General features: G+C 37.9%; 1 pseudogene; it reads right to left on the bottom strand.

The window, feature by feature from the left end:
• Positions 1-1,117: 1,117 nt before the first annotated feature.
• On the bottom strand, positions 1,118-2,911 carry LOC118845426 (annotated as a pseudogene).
• Between the last annotated feature and the right edge of the window lie 18,562 nt (positions 2,912-21,473).

Genomic DNA, 21,473 nt, shown 5'->3' with positions numbered 1-21,473 from the left:
AATAGGAGTTTCCTGTTCTATGTGTAATAGAGCCTTCAGTATGAAGGGGGAAAAAATCAACAAAACCAAACTCTGCTCAATTGACCCTTTCTGTATAGTGGGCTTCTTTCTCTAGTATTACAAAGTTTAGCATTGCATTGCAAGTGAATGGCAGAAAAGCATAATGAATATTCAGCAACCACCCAATAAACCCTCTGATGGACAACAAATAACTCTATCTGTAAACATATGGCTCTTTCTGTAACAATTGAAAAGTGGAGGGAAGGAGCTTAGAGCTATATGTGGACTACATAACATCATACAAATATAACTTGAGAGGTTAAGGATAAGGAAGAAGAGGGAGAGGGGGAAGAATAGCCCAAATATTCCCTGAGTTACTGGCTGAAATAAGACTTAGGTTCAAATCCTGACTCTGATACTGTGTGATTTTGAGACAGTTAATCTTGCATGTGAGGGTCAGGCAATTCTCTAAGATTATAAATTCCAGACTGCTCAAAATCTGCCTTGGTGGAGGAGTTTTCTTCCCTCCCCACCCCAAATCAAAAATCCTTAACTCATTAAGCCACTAAACCATAATGATTGGTCAGGATCATCAGATCTAATACACAAAAAGATTTGTATACATGAAATGTATTCTTTTTAAATATACTTCTGATGGATGTTTATTAATCAAATTCTCACCGTAAGAGTCTTTGACTGGCTTTTTGAGCAGCTTCTATTTCTTGACATATGTGGGTAAATCATATTGTACAGAAAACAGTTCTTAAAGATTTTTTAAAATCGGGAACATTGGGCAGCATTTGTTGAATGAATAAATTACAATTGTATTGAAAATCTCCCCGTAAGTTTTGAAAAGCAGGAGGTAATTTACATAACTTGAAATGTCTTCATCATAGAGCATAACACTAAGACTGGCTTTGTCAATAAGTACAGAAAAGTGGTCTGATGTTTAGAATATAATAATATACAACAATACTAGTTTCTGATGTTAGATAAAGTAAATCATATTTCACACTGCAGATTATGTGGGGCATTCTAAAACCTGATTACAGTTTTACATACCAAAATTCTTATTATATTTAGTTGTAGAAATGTGTTATTAATATTCTTAGTCATCTTAATCCTCCAGCAAAAAGTAATTTCCACTCTTCTTTTGTTCAACATCCTTGACTGAATTAAGTTTATTTATTTTTGGCTTGTAGTTCTTTGATTTCAAGGGATTTCAAGCTGAGATAAAAATTTACTCATAGTAGCCAAAAGGGTTTGAGGACTGTTTGAAAGTATGTTCTTACATGGAATGCCATCAAAAACTGTGACCTGACCCAGTAGATAGGTGGCCATGATAAAGTTATGTTCTACCACAATGGCTGTCTTCTTTGCATGGAGAATGTTTGATGGAGTTTGATAGGTTCTGGCTGTCATTAGACACTGCTCAGAATCCAAGTATGCAGATAATTCATCATTTAAAGAGCGATCAGCAGGTTTGCCCAGACAAAGAGCTAAAGCAACTTGTTGTAACTCACTGCCAGATAATGTCTGCACCTCTTGATCTACGATGTTTTCAATCTTCAGAGGTTTCATCATATCAGTGACAAATTGTAGGTGAGTATAAGCATCTTGTATCTTCTCACGTAGTAACTGGCATACACTTTCTGCTGATTTGGGACTGATTTTCTGTGGTTTATAGCTGACATTTAGAACTGGTTACCTCCCTTCCTTCATCAGGTGTAAGTCAGCCAGCAAGCATTCTGATGAATGTAGTTTTATCCGTACCATTTTCTCTTAGCATCACCATGATTTTGGAGTCTGTAACTTCTCCAGCAACGATTGCAAGGTCAAACTCACCCACCTTTTTCTTCATTCCTGGATATTTATACATGCACATCTTTTTCACCTCTTCCTCATCTGCTGCCTCTACCACTTTAAAAACCAGTGATGTATCTCTGAATTGTAAGTTTCCCATAGGAATGCAACTATCTAAGAAAATATGTATACTTTCTCCTATGCTAAAAGACATAGTGACAAAATCATAAGTACTTGGCACTCCATACAAACAGCAGATGAAGTCAGAGAGATAATCTAAAACACTCATATAATGTTCCACAAAAATGCTATATCTATCCAGATTTATTAGTGATTATATAGTAATGGCAGCCTGTAGCCACTGCTTAATATCTAGGTAGCTAGAAGGCTAATCAAATATGAAAATATCTACTTTCTGTATGCAGACAACAGCTCAAGCGAATCTTTGCAACTTTGTCCTGAGAAGTCCTCAACATTTCATTCTTTGAGATAGGTTAAGACAGGCTGCTGACACTCAATAGCTTGTGTCTTTGTTTCATCCTTCTGGTGCAAAATAGAACCCACAGTGCCCTTTGCACCTTTGAGAATCTTGGTCACATAATGAGGCTGGATAATCACTTTTAGGTCATCTTCTAGAATCTTGGTGAAATAGTTTTGCAATGCAGATCCTCAAAAATAAGTCAAGATTTCTTGCCAATCTAGTTGATCATCATATTTTCCAAGGTTTGTTTTTTACTTTCCTGCTAAATTTACAAGGCAGTTGATTTTATAACACCATTGGTTTTAACTAATCTCCAAACTTCACTTGGACTAGGGATAGGCAACCTGTGAAGTTTGAAGGCACTGGCACAATATCGATGTGTTGTTTCCTTTTCTAGGTTGCTAGGTAAATTGACAATCAACAAAGCACCAAAAGGGCATTTCTTTATCCAAATACCACAACCAATGCAAAGTATTTCAGAAATCCATGCTATTTTTCTCTGTGATGTGAACTCTATGCATAGTTTTCCCATTTGCACTGGACACTCTTTTTGCACTCCTGTTGGCATTTCTTTGGCTTATATTTGTCAAGCTTGGCAATAGCAATTCTTGTTAATTTGTCTGCCATTTTTGTCAATGCAGGCTTACAATACAGCAAGAAAGATGACTTTGTAAGCAAAAGAAGTGGGAACCCAGGTCTTATGGAAGAAAACAACTACCCTGGGAGCAGCAAGAACAGCAGTCAGTGATGATCTAGGAATTGGCCTAAAGCTATGGATGGCACAACATGTTCCTTTAGCCACCAGCCAAAATGGTGGTGCCTAGCCACTACTTCACACTCACCACAGGGACTAGAGTGTGTCCACAAAAGAGCCAGCAGGCAGTGGGGTGGCTGACCCCCCCCCACTGCAGAAATGTATTCTTAATAAGTCTTTAACAAATGTTTTATCATTCTTTGATTTACTGGGAGTTCCAAACTAAGAAATGAAATCCTTCCCACCAAAGCTAGTCATATCAAGTCACCTAGGAAAGTTTCAGTCACATTTTTTAAAAAATCTATTACAACTACACAATTATTTCATTGGTCAATGATGGGATTTGATCCTCTATGAGTCTTCTTTATCTCAATTGATAGCTACTCCCCCCATGTCTAAACACATGATAGTTTAGAGACAAGAAGGCCTAAATTAAGGAAGTTATTGATTGGTAAAAGGAAGTAGAACTCCATCTTTGGCTAAAGGAAGGAACTCCTATATTTGACCAAAGGAAAAAATTCCTATCTTTAGTCAAGGGAGATGTCCCCCCAAACACCAGTGTTTAGTTAGTGATTGGACAACAGAATTCTGGGACTTTCTATTGTTTGTTACAAATATCATTCACAAAAGAAGATAGAAAATGGGGAAATTGGTTTTCTGAACATTCATGCTAAAGGAACATTCATGGGAGTAGGGAAAGGTTTAATGCAGCAAGTGTCTATCTCTATTCCTAACAAAGGTTAAAACAGACCTAAGTGACAAGCTAAAAATCTATTTAATATATCTATCAATTAAAAGCAACATAGTCATCAATGCATGGGTATTGTCATCAATACATAGTGGATTGTTTGATCACAGCTCTTATCCTAACAGTATAATCATCAGAACTAACTCAAACTTAATCCTGTTCTGCTTAATTCACTACTATAATCACTAATACCCACCAAATCACAATGAACTGAATAAATGCTGATTAAATTGAGTAGGGGTATCAAAATCATTCTCACAACTGTTTACATTCCTATATGGGAAGGTGATAATTGTAATACCTAAGAACTTTATCATTAAGACAGTAAGAAGGAGTATATACATATGGTATAGATATGAATTGACTATGACGGAATGATTTAAAAAAATAAAAAGTTGAGAAAGAGGGATGCAATGGGAGATGGAGTAAGGAAGAGGAAGAATGGGGAAAATAATCTCATATAAAAGAGGTACAAAAGGAAAAACTTTTACAGTGGAGAGGAAGAGGGGGGACAAACAATGCTTGAACCTTACTCTCATTGGAATTGGCTCAAAGAGAAAATAACATACACATTTAGTTGGGTATAGAAATCTATCTTAACTTATAGAGAAGTAAAAAGGTAAGGGGATAAGAGAAGGGCTGGTGGAAGTGAGCTTGGATTAGGGGCGACAATGGTCAAAAGCAAAACAGACTTTTGAGGAGGGACAGGGGAGAGAGGGAGGGGGAGGGAGAGGGAGCGAAAATGAAAGGAAGAGAGGGAGGGAGAGAGGGAGGAAGAGAGGGAGAGAGAGAGAGAATGCGAAAGCAGGATGGAAAGAAATACATAGTAATTATAATTGTGAATGTGAATGAGATGTGCTCATCCATAAAACAGAAGCAGATAGCAGAATGGATAAGAAACCAGAATCCAACAATATGTTGTTTATAAGAAATATACTTGTAACAGAGAAATGCACACAAAGTAAAAATAAGGGCCTAGCACAGAATCTATTATGTTCCAGCTAAGGTTAAAAAAAAGCAGGGATAGCAGTCATAATTTCAGACAAAGCAAAAACTAAGATAGACCTAATTAAAAGAGATAAGCAAGGAAACTACATTTTTGTAAAAGGAAAAGTTAAATGAATTATAGGAGGAAATAGACAATAAAACTATTATAGTGGTGGACTTCAACTTTCTGTTCTCAGAACTCAATAAATCTAACCATAAAATAAACAAGAAAGAAGCAGACATGGAATTTAGGAAAGTTAGATATGATAGACCTCTGGGGAAAACTGGATGGGAACAGAAAGGAGTACACCTTTTCTCAGCAGCATATGGCACCTTCACAAAAACTGACCATGTATTAGGGCATAAACCTTCAAAACCAAATGCAGAAAAACAGAAATATTAAATGTATCCTTTTCATACCATAATGTAATAAAAATTATATTTAGTAAAGGGTCATGGAAACATACACTAAAATTAATTGGAAGCTAAATAATCTAATCCCAAAGAATGAGTGGTCAAGGAACAAATCATATAAATAATAAACAATTTCATTAAAAAGAATGACAACAATGAGACAACATATCAAAATTTATGGGATGCAGCCAAATCAGCACTTAAGAGAAAATTTATCCCTAAACACTTACATCAATAAAATATAGAAAGAATAGATCAATGAACTGGGCATGTAACTAAAAAAAAAAAAAAACTATAAAAAGGACAAATTAAAAATTCCCAATTAAACACCAAATTAGAAATCTCAAAAATCAAAATAGAGGTTAATTAAATTGAAAGTAAGAAAACCATTGAACTAATAAATAATACTAACAGCTGGTTTTATTTAAGAAAAAATAAAATAAACTTGGCTCATTTGATTTTTTTAAAAAAGAAGAAAACCAAATAACCAGTAACAAAAATGAAAAGAGTGAATTTATCACCAATGAGCATGAAATTAAAGCAATTGTCAGGAGCTATTTTACCTAATTATATGACAATAAATCTAGTAATTTAGTGAAATAGATGAATATTCATAAAAATATAAATTCCCCAGATTAACAGAAGAGGAAATAGGATACTTAAATGATCCCATCTTAGAGAAAGAAATTGAATAAGTCATAAATGATCTCCATAAGAAAATCCCTAGGACCAGATGGATTTACAAGTGAATTCTGCCAAACATTTAAATAACAATTACTTCTAATGTTATATAAGCTATATGGAAAAATAAGCCAAGAAGGAGTCTTACCAAATTCCTTTTACAATACAAATGTAGTGCTGATATGTAAACTAGGAAGAGCAAAAACAGAGAAAGATAGCTATAGACCAATTTCCCTAATTGATGCAAAAATTTTAAATAAAATACTATCAAGGAGATTATAGAAATACACCAAAAAGATCATACACTTTGACCAGATAAGATTTATACCAGGAATGCAGGGCTGGTTCAATAGTAAGAAAAATATCAGCATAACTGACCATATCAACAACAACACCAACAGAAATCATATGATTATCTCAATAGACGTAGAAAAAGCTTTTGACAAAATACATCTATTCCTGCTAAAACACTAGAAAGCATAGGAATAAATGGAGCTTTCCTTAAAATGATGAGTAGTACCAATCTAAAACCATCAGCAAGCATTATTTGTAATGGGGATAAACTTGAAGCCTTACCAATAGGATCAGGAGTGAAGCAAGGATGTTCATTCTCACCACTATTATTCAATATTGTATAGAAAAGCCAAGCTATAGTAAAAAAGAGAAGAAAAAGAAGGTAAAGGAATTAGAATAGGCAAAAAGGAAACAAGACTATCACTCTTTGCAGTAATCTGGTGTTTGAGAAACTCAAAGATCCAAGCTTTTGGGACAAGGATTTACTGACAAAAACTGCTGGGAAAACCAGAAAACAGTATGGCAGAAATGAGGCTTAGACCAACATCTTATACCATATACTCAGATAAAATCAAAATAGGCTCATGATTTAGACATAAAGGGTTATATCATAATCAAATTAGGGAAACATGGAAAAATTTTACCTGTCAGGTCTGTGGATAAGGGGAGAATTTATAGCCAAACAAGATATACAGAACTTTATGCCATGTCAAATGGATAATTTTGATTAACTAAATTAAAAATGTTTTGCAGAAACAAAACCAAAGTAGCCAAGATTAGTAAGAAAGCAGAAAACTGGGGGAATTTTTTTATAGTAAGTTTCTCTGATAAAAGCCTCATTTCTCAAATACACAGAGAACTGAGGCAAATTTATAAGAATACAATTCATTCTCCAATTGATAAATGGTCGAAGGATCTGAACAGGTAGTTCCCAGAAGAATCAAAACTATCTATAGTTATATGAAAAAGTGTTCTAAATCACTATTGATTAGAGAAATGAAAATTAAAACACCTCTGAAATACCACATCATAGCTATTAGATTGACTAATATAACAGAAAAAGAAAATGACAAATGTTGAAGGGGATATAGAAAAATAGGGACACTAATATTATTGGTAGAGTTGTGAACTGATCCAACTGTCCTACAGAGCAGTTTGGAACTATGCCTAAAGGGCTATAAAATTATGCATAGCCTTTAACCTAGCAATGCCACTACTAGGTCTCTATCCCAAAGAGATCAAAAAAAAAGGAAAAAAGACTTTTATGTACAAAAATATTTATAGCATCTCTTTTTGTGGTGACAAAGAATCAGAAACTGACAGGATGACCGTCAACCGGGGAATGGCTGAATAAGTTGTGGTACATGATTGTGATAGAACACTATTGTGTGATAAGAAATGATGAGCAAGATGCTTTTAGAAAAAACTGAACTGATTCATAGTGAAGTGAGTAGAACTAAGAGAACATTGTACAAAGTAACAGCAATATTGCACAATGATCAACTGTGAATGACTTAGCTAGCTTTGATCAATACAGTGGTCTAAGATACTTCTAAAGGACCCATGATGAAAAAAAATGCTATCTATCTCTAGAGAGAAATCTGATGAACTATGAGTCAGTGCAGATTAAGGCATATTTTTTAACTTTATTTTTCTTGTTATTGGGTTGGTTTTTTTGAGGGGGGGCTGCATTTTCTTTTGCAACATGGCTAATATGGAAATGTTTTACATGACTGCACAGGCACAATATACATTAAATTGTGTGCCTTCTCAAGGAGAGGGGAGTGGAGGGAAGAAGGGAGAGAATTTGGAACTCAAATTTTTAAAAAATGAATGTTGAAAAAATTTTACATGTAATTGAGAAAAAATAAAATTAAACAAAATCCAAAGGAAAGCCACCCAACAGCCCTGAAGTACTATCTTGTATATATTAAATTAGCTAGGGCAGCTGGAAAGCAGGGACTTGTGTGATTTCCCACCCAGGTCCCTTCAAACACCTAAAAAAATGGCTCTGAGCAAATTCTAGAACTGCAGAAGCCACATAATAACAGAGGGAAGCAGGGCTCCAGCCCAGGACAGCCTGGATGGTGGCAAGGTAAGGTCTATCGCACAGCCCTGAGAGCTGAGGGGAGCAGAGCCCAGTGTGGGCCATGCAGACCAACCAGACTGGGAGCCAGGCTGAACAGGCCCTAGCTCCATGAATCAGTAAGCTGTGGCAGTTCAAAGGCAACAGAGAAGGTTAGTAGGAAAAGCTGTGGGGACAAAGTGAAAGGAGTTCGCAGTTTGGCCACCACCCCGGGGGCAACAGAGGTGGTGCAGCTACAGAACTACAGCTGCAGTTGCTTCCAGCCCCAGGCCCATGTGGTGGGAGGAATTAAGTGGCAGACCCCAGGGGGAGTGCAGAGCCTGCTCATATCTGAGTCACAGCCCAGGTTGGTGGTTCTTGGGGGAGGAAGAGCACTGATGTGGCAGAGCTTGCTGTGTAGCTCTGAAAATAATACCACAGCCCCTCAAGCTTGGGACAAAGAACTCTATACTCTACAAGCAGTCATACCCAGACAAAAAACTCAAGGGTCAAGTAAGTTGACTGGGAACATGGCCAGACGGTGAAAACGGACTCAGATTCAGACTCAGACTTTGGAATCTTTCGTTGGTGACAAAGAAGACCAAAACATACAGCCTAAAGAAGTCAACTAAGTCAAAGAGCCTACACCAAAAGCCTCCAAGAAAAACATGAACTGGTCTCAGGCCATGGAAGAACTCAAAAAGGATTTGGAAAAGAAAGTTAGAGAAGTAGAGGAAAAATTGTGAAGAGAAATGAGAGTGATGCGAGAAAACCATGAAAAACAAGTCAATGGCTGGCTAAAGGAGACCCCAAAAATACTGAAGAAAATAACACCTTAAAAAATAGACTAACTCAAATAGCAAAAGAGTTCCAAAAAGCCAATGAGGAGAAGAATGCCTTGAAAGGCAGATTAGCCAAATGGAAAAGGAGGTCCAAAAGACCACTGAAGAAAATACTACCTTAAAAATTAGATTGGAGCAAGTGGAAGTTAGTGACTTTATGAGAAATCAAGATATTATGAAACAGAACCAAAGGAATGAAAAAATGGAAGACAATGTGAAATATCTCTTTGGAAAAACCACTGACCTAGAAAATAGATCCAGGAGAGATAATTTAAAAATTATTGGACTACCTGAAAGCCATGATCAAAAAAAGAGCTTAGATATCATCTTTCAAGAAATCATCAAGGAGAATTGCCCTGATATTCTAGAGCCAGAGAGTAAAATAGAAACTGAAAGAATCCACTGATCACCTCCTGACAAAGATCCCAGAAAGAAAACTCCTAGGAATATTGTCGCCAAATTCCAGAGCTCCCAGATCATGGAGAAAATACCACAAGCAGCCAGAAAGAAACAATTTGAGTGTTATGGAAACACAATCAGAATAACACGGGATCTAGCAGCTTCTACACTAAGGGATCAGAGGGATTGGAATACAATATTCTGGAGGTCAAAGGAGCTAGGATTAAAACCAAGAATCACCTACCCAGCAAAACTGAGTATTGTGCTCCAAGACAAAATATGGATTTTCAATAAAATAGAGGACTTTCAAGCTTTCTCAGTGAAAAGTCCAGAGGTGAATAGAAAATTTGACTTTCAAACACAAGAATCAAGAGAAGCATGAAAAGGCAAACAAGAAAGAGAAATCATAAGGGACTTACTAAAGTTGAACTGTTTTGTTTACATTCCTACATGGAAAGATGATGTGTATAATACATGAGGCCTCAGTATTAGGGTAGCCGAAGGGAATATACATATATAGAGACACAGAGGACACCGGGTGAGTTGAATATGAAGGGATGATATCTAAAAAAATAAAATCAAATTAAGGGATGAGAGAGGAATATATTGAGAGAGGGAGAAAGGGAGAGATAGAATGGGGTAAATTATCTTGCCTAAAAGTGTCAAGAAAAAGCAGTTCTGTAGGAAGGGAAGAGGGGACAGGTAAGGGGGAATGAGTGAATCTTGCTCTCATCGGAATTGACCTGAGGAGGGAATACCATATACACTCAATTGGGTATCTTACCCCACAGGAAAGAAGGAAGAAGAAGCTAAAAAAGGAAGGACAATAGAAGGGAAGGCAGTTGGGGGAGGAGGTAACCAAAAACAAATACTTTCAAAAAGGGACAGGGTCAAGGGAGAACATTGAATAAAGGGGGATAGGATCGGAAGGAGCAAAATATAGTTAGTCTTTCACAACATGAGTATTGTGGAAAGGTTTTACATAATGATACGCATGTGGCCTATGTTGAATTGATTGCCTTCTTAGGGAGGGTGGGTTGGGAGGGAAGAGGGGGGAGAATTTGAAACTCGAAGTTTTAAAAACAGATATTCAAAAAAAGTTTTTGTATGCAACTAGGAAATAATATATATAGGCAATAGGGCATAGAAATCTATCTTGCCCTACAAGAAAGTAAGGGAAAAGGGGATTGGGGGGGAGTTGGGTGACAGAAGGTAGGGCTGACTGAAGAATGGGGCAATCAGAATATATGCCATCTTGGAGTAGGGTGGAAGGTAGAAATGGGGATAAATTGTAAAGATAACCAACTGTGAAAGACTTAGTCACTCTGATCAACACAGTGACTCACCATAATTCCAAAGGTCCCATCTTGAAAAATATTGTCCACCTTCAGATAGAGAACTAATGGACTCACAATGCAGATTGGAGCATATTTTTCTTCTCTTTCTTTTCCTTTCTTTTTTGAACATTGCTAATACATTTGTCTTGCATTCCTTTATATTTGTAGTGAGTTTTATATTTCTTGCCTGCCTAATTGGTGGGAGAAGGATAGTGGAGAAAAAAATTAGATCTGAAAATAAAATAAAAATTGAATTTAAAAAAGAATAAGGTTTTAAGTCACACACACACACACACCCTCAAAGGTTAAAGGGGACTTGGAAATTACACCAGTCTAACAACCAGAAAAGGAATGCAACTCTGTAATCTCCAAATCCCCCCCCCCCAAATTTTTAGGCAAGAGAAAAACAGCATCACCAACCTGGTATAGATTAAAGTCTGGGAAGATTTTCCTGAGCCCTTTTCTTTCTTGAATTTACTTTTCAATTTGCAATTATTTTTGTGAACTTTTCATTTAATTATCTGTCTAAATCTTCTATTTCCTCTGGTAGAAGGTAGGGTCCTCAAGAGCAAAGCCTGTTTGGTTTCTGTCTATATTGTTAGCACACATCACCAAGGAGGAGCTTGTTAGATGTTTGGTGAATCAAATCGAATCAGACTAAAACACATCCAGATACCTGTGACCTCACAAAGTAAGATATCTCCCTGTCTAGGGAGATCTCGAATGGTTTGAACCATTCCAAATCCCAACCCGGAGTTCTTTTGAATTTTATGACTTCAGAGATGTTGATATACAGTATACAAGCAAGGAATGAAGAAGTCCTTCAACATATACTGCAGGAACAACTCTGAAAATCACGCCAACATGCAATTATAGAGAGCTCAAAAGGGCCAAAATACTAAGGTCCTCAAAGGAGTAAAATCACTACATTTTAATCAGACAAGAATACATTTCAGAGTAGACTGTAATTAAAAGGGGGGAAAGATGCATGTGGAACTCTATTTATGAACTAAGAAAATGAAAAACCATGTATAACTACAAAGGAGCATACTTGACATCATCTCAATGATTTATAAGACATGAGTATAAAAAGAGAGACTCAACCGAGGTCAGAATATAAATGTTTGTTATTTAATTGAAGTGCAAAAGAATCAGTCAGAGTCCTATTTGATTTCTTTTAATTGTAGTTGTCAAGGTACACTACTGTGCTAAATAAGTAACTTTCAGTAGAAGGATTCCATAAAGCATGTAAGAACAATCTTGGGAGGTGGCTAACATTTCACTTTCGCAAATGACTTCAATACAGGTTCTGGCATTAATGGGCACATAAATGACTGTCATACTTCCTTGTATATCCAGCATCTCTGTGTACCCAGTGCGTCACAGAAACTCAAAAAGTTTGCTGGAGTATTTGAAAACTTGTCATCCTAATTCCATTTAAAATGCTACTGCTTATTCTTAATTGAATTCATTGGTTTTCTTGGCTGCTTTTTATTTGAACCTCCATGTATTTTGATCCATCTCTGATCCCCAAAGTAATTTGCATCTGCATTTTTATGAAGGTTTGTGATGGGAGCATTTTGATTTTATAGTACATACTCCTAACACAGAATGATCAATTAGCTTCCAGAGCAGGTAGGCAGCAGATTTATGCAAAAGCTGAGTCATTTAGCAGCATATCATGGCAACTGCAGCATATTTCTAAAATTATAGTACATTTTTTCATATTTTTAACATATCCAAATAGCCTCAAGTCAACAGGAACTAGGAAAAGAGAAATAAACTTAGGAATCTAGGTGCCAGTAGTAATGAATTAGATAGGAAAGAAGGATTGGTTTAGAGGTTCTTTGGATGTAAAAAAATATGCATTTGAATGATTTTTGAAAATAAAAGCCAAAAGTTGAGTTAAAATCTGAGAATTAAAATGGGAAAGAAGGCAGAAGTAACAGCTTCCCTAACAACCAATAAAAGAGATTATCCCCTGCTCAGAAGAAAACTGTTGCTTTGTATACAAACATTTTCAATAAGACTTTAAGGGACAAACTCTGCCCTTTTGGTACGTATGTACACACCAACCAGTTGGAATTTAAAATATACAGATTTAACATAAGAAAATCAGATATTCTATTCTATTCTATTCTATTTCTATTGGGCTAAGTATTGAATCCTTCTAAAGGATCCCCAAATAGTCAATCCTGAATGAACATCAACAAAATCCTTCAAAACAGTTCACTGAGGTCATTGGACACAGGAGATTAAGTTCATGGATTTAGAGACGGATGGTCATCTAATCTAACTCTTTCATTTGAAGAAGTTGAGTTGCAGCAAGGTTAAGTACGTAATTAGTAGCAGAGCCAGCCTCTGAATGCAGGACCTCTTGATTTCAAATCAAACACTCCTTCTACTAAACCACTTACAGTCTGAGACAACAAAACTGCCAAATTGCTCTTTCTGATACAAACTCGCTGCTTGCTGGAACGAGACACCAAACCTATTCCTTTCTATTTTCTTTTTTTTTAAATTTTTTTAAATTTAGTTTTCAGCATTGATTTTCACAAGAGTTTGAATTACAAATTTTCTCCCCATTTCTACCCTCCACCCCACTCCAAGATGGCATATATTCTGGTTGCCCTGTTCCCCAGTCAGCCCTCTCTTCTGTCACCCCACTCCCCTCACATCCTCTTTTCCCTGCCTTTCTTGTAGGGCAAGATAAATTTCTACATCCCCATTGCCTGTATATCTTATTTTCCAGTTGTATGCAAAAACTTTTTTTTGTTGTTTTTGAACATCTGTTTCTAAAACATTGAGTTCCAAATTCTCTCCCCTCTTCCCTTCCCACCCACCCTCCCTAAAAAGTCAAGCAATTCAACATAGGCCACATGCGTATCATTATTTATAACCCTTCCACAATACTCATGTTGTGAAAGACTAACTATATTTTGCTCCTTCCTAACCTATCCCCCTTTATTGAATTTTCTCCCTTGACCCTGTCCCTTTTCAAAAGTGTTTGTTTTTGATTACCTCCACCCCCATCTGCCCTCCCTTCTATCATCCCCCCTTTTTTATCTTCTTCCTCCTTTTTTCCTGTGGGGTAAGATACCCAAAAGGAGTATGTATGGTATTCCCTCCTCAGGTCAAATCTGATGAGAGCAAGATTCACTCATTCCCCCTCACCTGCCTTTTCTTCTCTTCCTACAGAACTGCTTTTTCTTGCCATTTTTATGCGAGATAATTTACCCCATTCTATCTCTCCCTATCTCCCTCTCTCAATATATTCCTCTCTCATCCCTTAATTTGATTTTATTTCTTTTAGATATCTTCCCTTCATCTTCAACTCACCCTGTGCCTGCTCTCTCTCTCTCTCTCTCTCTCTCTCTCTCTCTCTCTATCTCTCTCTCTCTCTCTCTCTCTCCCTGTATGTATATATATATATATATATATATATATATATATATATACACATATATATATACACATACATATATACATACACACTCACATATACATATATATGCATAAAGATATATATATATATGCATATTCCCTTCAGCTACCCAAATACTGAGGTCTCATGAATCATACACATCATCTTTCCATGTAGGAATGTAAACAAAACAGTTCAACTTTAGTCCCTTGCAATTTCTTTTTCTTGTTCTTTTTCTTGATTACCTTTTCATGCTTCTCTTGATTCTTGTGTTTGAAAGTCAAATTTTCTATTCAGCTCTGGTCTTTTCACTGAGAAAGCTTGAAAGTCCTCTATTTTATTAAAAATCCATATTTTGCCTTGGAGCATGATACTCAGTTTTGCTGGGTAGGTGATTCTTGGTTTTAATCCTGGCTCCATTGATCTCTGGAATATTGTATTCCAAGCCCTTTGATCTCTTAATGTAGAAGCTGCCAGATCTGTGGTTATTCTGATTATGTTTCCACAATACTCAAATTCTTTCTTTCTGGCTGCTTGCAATATTTTCTCCTTGATCTGGGAGCTCTGGAATTTGGCGACAATATTCCTAGGAGATTTCTTTTGGGGATCTATTTGAGGAGATGATCTGTGGATTCTTTCAATTTCTATTTTGCCCTGTGGCTCTAGAATATCAGGGCAATTCTCCTTGATAATTTCTTGAAAGATGATATCTAAGCTCTTTTTTTGATCATGGCTTTCAGGTAGTCCAATAATTTTTAAATTATCTCTCCTGGATCTATTTTCCAGGTCAGTGGTTTTTCCAAAGAGATATTTCACATTGCCTTCCATTTTTTTCGTTTCTTTGGTTCTGTTTCATAATATCTTGATTTCTCATAAAGTCACTAACTTCCACTTGCTCCAATCTAATTTTTAAGGTAGTATTTTCTTCAGTGGTCTTTTGGACCTCCTTTTCCATTTGGCTAATCTGCCTTTCAAGGCATTCTTCTCCTCATTGGCTTTTTGGAGCTCTTTTGCCATTTGAGTTTGTCTATTTTTTAAGGTGTCGTTTTCTTCAGTGTATTTTTCAGTATTTTTTTGGGTCTCCTTTAGCAAGTCCTTGACTTGTTTTTCATGGTTTTCTCGCATCCTTCTCATTTCTCTTCCCAATTTTTCCTCTACTTCTCTAACTTGCTTTTCCAAATCCTTTTTGAGCTATTCCATGGCCTGAGACCAGTTCATGTTTTTCTTGGAGGCTTTTGGTGTAGGCTCTTTGACTTTGTTGACTTCTTCTGGCTGTATGTTTTGGTTTTCTTTGTCACCAAAGAAAGATTCCAGAGTCTGAGACTGAATCTGGGTGCGTTTTCGCTGCCTGGCCATATTCCCAGCCAACTAACTTCACCCTTGAGTTTTTTTGTCTGGGTATCACTGCTTGTAGACTAACGAGTTCTATGTTCCATGTTTGGGGGGGAGGTGCCAGCTCTGTCACACCAGCACTCCTCCTTCCCCAAGATCCCCCAGCCCAGGCTGGGCTTAGATCTTTAGCAGGCTGTGCACTCCTGCTCTGATCTACCACTTAATTCCTCCCACCAGGTAGGCCTGTGGCCGAAAGCAACTGCAGCTGTAGCTCTGTAGCTGCCCCCGGGGCAGAAGCCAAACTGCAAACTCCTTCCACTCCCACAGCTTTTCCCACTAACCTTCTCTGTTGTCTTTGGTATTTGTGGGTTGAGAAGTCTGTTAACTGCTGCAGCTCCCTGATTCAGGGTGCGAGGGCCCGCTTTGCCCAGCTCCTGGTCTGGTTGGTCCGCACCGCCCATGCTGAGCTCTGCTCTGCTCCTGTCCACTCTCAGCTCCCAGCTCCATGCGGGATAGACCTCACCCAGAGACCATCCAGGCTGTCCTGGGCTGGAGCCCTCCTTCCTTCTGCTATTTTGTGGTTTCTGCAGTTCTAGAATTGGTTCAGAGCCATTTTTTATAGGTTTTTGGAGGGGCTCGGCGGGGAGCTCACTCTAGTCCCTGCTTTCCAGCTGCCGTTTTGGCTCCGCCCCCTATCTATTTTCATAAAGGTCAATTGTCAATAAACATTTACAATAAACAATAAACAATAAACATTGCTCATAGAGCACAGCACCTTCTCTGATGTGGGAACACCATGCTGAAGGGTCCTGTGCCAGTGTCTCCCATGTAACACAGCCAATTCCAAAGTTCATAAGAGAGACCTTGGGAGTGTCCTTGTATCACTTCTTCTGCCCACCATGTGAACACTTGCCCTGTGTGAGTTCTCCATAAAATAGTCTTTTTGGCAAGAGTACGTTTTGCATTCAAACAACGTAGCCAGCCTATTGGAGTTGAGCTCTCTGAAGCAGAGTGTGAATGCTTGGCAGTTTAGTTCAAGTAAGGACCTCAGTGTCCGATACCTTATCCTGCCAGGTGATCTTCAGAATCTTCCTAAGATAATTCAAATGGAAGTGATTCAGTTTCCTGGTATAGCACTGGTAGACTGTCCAGGTTTCACAGGCATGCAACAATGAAGCCAGCACGACAGCTCTGTAGACCTTCAGTTTGATAATTAGTCTAATACCTCTTTTCTCCCATACTTTCCTTTGGAGCCTCCCAAACACTGAGCTAGCTCTGGCAATGCATATGTCAACCTCATTATCAATGTGTACATCCCTGGAAAGTATACTACCAAGGTAAGTGAACTTATCATCAGCATTCAAAACTTCTCCATTTGCTGTAACTGATGGTTCCACATATGGATGCTGTGGTGATGACTGATGGAGCACCTGTGTTTTCTTGGTGTTAATTGTCAGGCCAAATTAGCACAAGCAGCAGAGAAGTGATACATACTTTGTTGCATCTCAGCTTCAGAGGCTGCACTGGGTGCACAATCATGTGCAAACAGAAAATCATGCACCAACACTCCCTCCACTTTGGCCTTGGCTTGTAGCCTTTTCAAGTTGAAGAATTTACCACCAGTATGGTAGGTGGCTTTTGCGGTAGCAAAACAAATAGTACGATAACATCTAGATCAGGATAAATTGGACCTAATCAATAATGGAGGCACTTAAGTCAAGAGGGGTTGGGGAAGGCTTCCTGTGCAAGGTGGGATTTGTGTTAGAACCTGAAGGAAGCCAGGCAAGTACAGTAGGCAGAGATAAGGAGCGAAGGCATTCCAGGCATGAGGCACAGCCAGAGAAAAAGCCTGGAGCTGAAAAAACGAGTATCTTGTTGTGGAACAGCCACTATATTGACGAGTGCTTGGTGGGGAGTATGGTCTAAGAAGACTGGAAAGTAGGAGGGGGCTAGGTTATGAAGGGCTTCGAATGCCAAACTACTGTCATATCATGCTAACTTGTGAGATTTCTTTCTAAGATCAATATACCTTAGTAGATATAAAGACAACTCCTATTTATTTGGAGATTGTCTTCAAGTGACTCATAGTAATGGTAAACTGAGAAATAATGCACTGGCCTGAAATCTCTTGGACAGATAATATGGCGTTCCTAGAAAGGAATCACAGGCCTTCACAACTGAGATTTGGAAGGATACCAAAGGCCACGTCATGTTAGGGGTCACTAACAAGGATTACTCCCCAGTCTGCAAGGTGAAGAAAACAAATGTGTTCCTGCATGGAGACCATGAGAATCTACTTACAGCAATGTTCTTTCTAACGTGTTTAAGTTGAGATCCTCCAATTCTACTACCTGAACAACACAGAACTAGTCATGGGTATTGAATGCTGTAGTCTAGTGTTGGGGAAAGGGTTCTGGATTTGGGATCAGTACACCCGGGTTCTACTTCCAACTAGGAATGGTAGTTAACACTAGATGTGACTAGGACAAGTCTTTTAACCTCTCCCTTGCCTTTCAGATTCCTGCTCTTCTTTAAATTCTTTCCTTATCCCCTGCAAGGAACCAAAGCTGAATGCTTCAGCTACTTTCTTAGCAGTATGCAATGCCACAGTACCTTTAGCAGTGGAGGAAACCAAGTAAGCCAAGGGCATCTTCCAAACGGGGACAGAGGAGCTAATAAAATAAAATAATAATATAATAACAATACCAAGCATTTGTACATCAACTTTAAGGTTTCCAAAACACTTTAAAAATTATCTCATTTGATCCTAGGCAAGCCAACATTGTGACATAGCAGCCAAAGAAAGTTAATTTGATCTTCTGTTATGTTAATAGATGCTACATTAAATGCTGACGACTAGAAGTCCTAGAAGACCTCATAGATATCGGTAAGATGAAATATAATCAGAATACGGCTCTGGTTGGGTCTACCTTATTTGAAAGAAACAGGATAGGTGAAAAGAGAGGAAGAACCGGGAGAGAGAAACATATGGGGAAACGTTTGAGTAAAGATAAAACCGGGGAGAAACACAAGCAATTTTTTGTACGTAGACCACCTGGACAGAAAGGAAACAGATGAGGAGTTTGTGAAGCAGATTACAATCCTAGCATAGACATATGTTCAATATGGCAGTGTTGGGGACTTCATTTATTTAGAAAATGTGCTTCAGCTCTGTCTGCCACAAGCAAAGCAACTAATACCCTCTAAGACAATGATAAGTCCTTCAAACAATCGAAGGACCAACAAAGAGAAATTCTATTCTAGATCCGATTCTCACAAATAGAAGAAAATGACTTATGGGGCAGAAATGAGGAAATGATCATTCTTCATAGAGTTTGTCAGAGGGAAGAGAAAAGCCAGGCATATTCTCGCACACTCTGCATTTTGGTAGGGTAGATTATAAATGGTTCTGCAGAAGGACAGGTAGAGGCCATGAACTGAAATTCTACCTGGGAAGCAGCTCAGAAAGGATGGGAAATAATTTCAAGGGGAGGAAAGGGGAGCTGTCTGAAGATAACTATGTGGATGCACAAGGAACTTTCCAGTCATTTTAGGTTTTGCAAAACTGTACGGAAGATGAAGTCAGGTAACAGGGTGAACGGAAAAGTATGGCATGGTCCTAAAAGAATATTGTCAGGATTATAAAAATTAAGAATGAGCTGAGGCTGGTGAGCAAAGCTAGGGAAAACAAAAGGGATTTTTTAAAACTCTTGTGGGGAAATTGATCAAATTGATCAAAGAAGAGAGAGGAACACTGCTCGTGTGTAGGAGCTGATGAGAGCCAAAAACAGAGTGAAGGTAGAACTACTCAACCCTTACCTTACTTCTATTTTTCACTGCCAAGGAGAACGATGTCTAGGCAGTAAAGAACAGAATAAAAATGAGTGATGGGGAGTTGAAATCCAAAATAATGGCTAACGAATGTCTAGAAAAGGAAGCAGGGATTTCAGTGAGACATCGGGACATGTTCAAGACCAGATAAGTTTAGATTAAGTTTTTTTTTTGGATGGCATTGTTAAACTGGTAAATGAGGGTAAATATGTTTCATAGTTTGTCTAGATTTTAGAGAACTATTTTGATAAATAACTCTGTGCTATTCTTGTGGAAAAGATGAAGCTATTTGGGCTAGAATCATAGTACAATTAGATCGACGGATTCAAGACTGACTGACCAGACTTAAAACATAGCTGTTAATGGTTCAGTGTCATTTGGGCAAGAGGTCTCCAGTTGAGTGCCCTGCTTGTAGTCCATGCTGTTTAACATTTTTATAAATCACTTGGATGAAGAAAGAGATGTTGTGCTTATCATTTTACAGATGACATAAAACTAGGAGGGATAGCTATCACACTAGATGACAGTCAGGATCCCAAAACTTTGACATTTGGCTTAATCTAGTAAGACAAAATGTAAAAGGTATAATTTAAAGTTTTACATAGGCTCAAAAAATCAAATTCACAAATACAATATAGGGACAGAATAGTTATACGATAGTTCATCTGAAAAAGATATGAAGGTTTTAGAGGACTGCTAAACTCTATAAGCAAATTAGATTGCTAGGCGGCGCAGTGGATTACATACTGGGCCTGGAGTCAGGAAGGTCAAATCTGGCCTCAGACGCTAGGTAGCAGTGTGACCCTGAGGCAGTGGTTTAACCTCTATCTCCCTGTTTCTTCGACCATAAAATGGGGTTACAACAACAACCTCACAGAGTTGCCACCAGGATCAAATGAGATATTTGTAAAGTACTTAGCACAGTGACTGTCACATAGTAGGCACTACATGAATGTTTATTTCTTTTCCTCCCCCTCCCTCCTCCAATGCAAGTATCCAAGAAAACCTAATATAATCTTGCGCCACACTGAGAAGGGTAACTTCCGGGCATAAGGGAATGATAGGAATTCTACTCTTCCCTGATTAGACTGCGTCTGAAATATCTAGTTCAATTGTGTAATCCAGAAGTTTATGAAACATATTAGGATAGGGAGTGTCCAGAGGATAATTCTGAATTCGTGTCATTTTAAGATTGGTTGAAGGAGCTAAAAATGATTACTTGGGAGAAAAGAGCACCTAGTCCCCTCCCTCCCGCTATCTTGTGTTGCGTGTGTGCACATAACAAATAATATGCGTATATGTTTGTATATTCGCACACGTGCGTTTATATATGCACAGGTATGTATATACACACACATATATGGACATACACACACACACACACACACACACACAGACACATACACGCTCTTTTACCTAACAGAATGAAAGCCCCTTGAGGCCAAGGACTGATTTATTTATGTCTTTGTAGGTCTAGCAAACAGCGCCTGGCACATACTAGGTGCTTGATAAATGTTTGTTGATTGAAAACACTCAGAGTTATCCAAAAATGGAACAGACAGTCTCAGGTTGTAGTGGGTACCCCCCTGGCCCATACCGGAAGTTTCCAAGCAGAAGGTGGAAGAATTTTAGGCTAATGTTGAAAATCATTTCTGGAAGATATGCCTCCTTGGAAGTAGAAGGAAATATCCAGAAACATGCTAGAAAATGGGAAGAAATAAGACTGAAATTAACAATTTGTCACAGACAATCCACGTGATAATCCGATTGCGATATGATGGTTATTTGTTAAATGATCAAATTACAGGAGATAGGATGTTCTTCATAACGGAGTTTGAATACACATATACATATATACACATATATGTTATCTTTGTATACATTGATTACTTATAGATATTTGTCTAAATAGATGATTGATAGGTAGGTAGATTTTTATTTTGCCCCCTTCTTGGGCATGCGGTTTCACTAGTAGAGAACTCCTACTGTGTAACTTCTGAAAATGCAGATCAACATCATCTCTGAAATTTGAAGTCTTACAGAGTTGCTGGGGGCCCTGAGAAGTTTTTTAACTTTCTTTT

The sequence above is a fragment of the Trichosurus vulpecula genome, chromosome 4 (genome assembly GCF_011100635.1).
Source record: "Trichosurus vulpecula isolate mTriVul1 chromosome 4, mTriVul1.pri, whole genome shotgun sequence".
Lineage (NCBI taxonomy): Eukaryota > Metazoa > Chordata > Mammalia > Diprotodontia > Phalangeridae > Trichosurus > Trichosurus vulpecula.
The sequence above is the reverse complement of the archived record's forward strand: the minus strand, read 5'-3'. Positions and strand labels throughout refer to the sequence as shown.